This window comes from Arachis ipaensis, chromosome B03 (assembly GCF_000816755.2).
Source record: "Arachis ipaensis cultivar K30076 chromosome B03, Araip1.1, whole genome shotgun sequence".
NCBI lineage: Eukaryota > Viridiplantae > Streptophyta > Magnoliopsida > Fabales > Fabaceae > Arachis > Arachis ipaensis.
The window spans coordinates 65,181,395-65,183,617 of NC_029787.2; positions in this window are offsets into that span (position 1 = coordinate 65,181,395).

Sequence of the window (2,223 nt, forward strand, 5' to 3'; positions counted from 1 at the left end):
AACTCTTTAAAGTAAGCTTTCAGCCAACACTCCTGAACCAGTTGGTTCAAGGTGCTAGGTGTTGAAACACCCCTAAGGACTTACTCCCTCAAGTCTCTCTCCCCCATACATGCACACCACAGGCACATGGTTTGTTATTTTCTTTCTTTGAGGCCTTGGTGTCCAGCACCTCTTTGGGTTACTAAATGTTCTGTAGCAAAAGTTGCTCTTGATAGTGGACTTTCAGCTGATAATCCCGGGTTAGTTAACCCAAGTTTCCAAGTGATAAGCACCCGTGAGAGCTTAGTCATCCAAGCATATCCTTTGCACAGGAGCCCCACAGACATATGCCTCAGTATTCAAACCCTTGGTGCCTAGCCTTATTTCTTATTATTTTTCTTTCTTTTTCAAACTCTTATTGTTCTTTCTCTTTTTCTTATTAGGATCTTGTTGTTTGGCTAGTCTCATAGGATGTGTTTCAACTTATGATAACCATAGCTTGCTTCAAACCACAATCCTCGTAGGATCGACCGTGACTCGCTCAGGTGTTACTTGGACGACCCAATGCACTTGGTGGTACAGTTGTACAAAGTGTGGGGATTCTTGCACCAGCTACTCTGATTTTTAGCCACTAATTAATTAACTAGTCCAATTGTTCAATTAAGTCATACCTCATTATCGGATTACAAAACCTATGCTTACTTCTGAACTTCCTCAACTTGACCCAAATAGAGTTTACGCTCATCCTAGGACTAAGTTATAACTTAGGGCCTTATAGCATCTCTATGCCTAACTCGAGATCTCATTAAATCCTAAATCTCAATACTTGTATTGCCTAAGACCTCAACAACAACTAGAGTATCTATTCCGGTTATTCATCTTTACTTTAAGTGCAATACTACAACTCGACATACTAAATAACCTACGAATTTTCACTTATCATAACTAATTCAAATGTTAAACTCANCATATTTGAAGTCGAAATTAAGGATGTTGGCTCTTGAAAGAATGAAGAAAAAGGAAAAGTGTTATTGATGATCTGAAAAATCCAAAATTTGATTCTTGAAGCAAGAAAAAGCAGTAAAAAAATGGCGAAAAGAAAAGAAAATAGAAATAGAAAGAAAAAGCCATTAGCTCTTTAAACCAAAAGGCAAGAGTAAAAAAACCAGTAATCCTTTAAACAAAAGGCAAGGGTAAAAGGATCCAAGGCTTTGAGCATCAGTGGTTAGGAGGGCCTAAAAGAAACAAAATCCTGGCCTAAGCGGCTCAACTAAGCTATCCCTAACCATGTGCTTGTGGCGTGAAGGTGTCAAGTGAAAGGCTTGAGACTAAGCGGTTAAGGTTGTGATCCAAAGCAAAAAGAGTGTGCTTAAGAACTCTGGACACCTCAATCTGGGGATTCTAGCAAAGCTGAATCACAATCCGAAAGGGTTCACCAAAGTAAAGTGTCTGTGGCATCTATATATCCGGTGGTAATACTGGAAAACAAAGTGCTTAGGGTCACGACCAAGACTCTAAAAGCTGTGTTCAAGAATTAAAAAGAGCTGAACTAAGAGAGTCAATATATCATCTGGATTCTAAGTTCCTATAGAGACCAACGTTTCTGAGTTTCAATGGATAATGAGATGCCAAAACTATTCAAAAGTAAAAAGCTATTGAGTCCCGCTTATCTAATTAAAACTGAGCTTCATTGGAAACTCTGAGATTTACTGCATCCTACTCTTCTTTTCATCCCATTCTGTTTTTAGTTGCTTGGGTGATGCACGGAAACTTGTCTCTCAACAAATTTTCCTTCAGCAAGTTTACCGAATTGTCGTCAAGTAAAAACTCACAATAGAGTGAGGTTGAATCCCACATGGATTGATTGGTTGAGCAACTTTAATTAGAGGAGTGTTCTAGTTGAACTGAGCAAAATTTGGATTGAGAATTGCAGAATTTGAATTGGCAGGAAAAGTAAAGAACGGGAATGTAAATAGCAGAATATAAATGGCAAAAATTAAATTGCAGAAAGTAAATTGCAAGAAATTAAATGGGAGTGGGGGTGATTGAGCATAAATGTAAACAACAAAAAATTAAAGAAAGGGAAAGATCAGAATGGGGAGGTTCATTGGGCTTAGGAGATATTGCATTCTCCGGATCAAGTTCATTCTCATTTCTTCCTCAATCAATGCATTCATTGATCTCCTTGGCAATCTTAAGTGATTGGATTCCAATTCCTTGGTAATTCAATTTCTCAAATCTTGA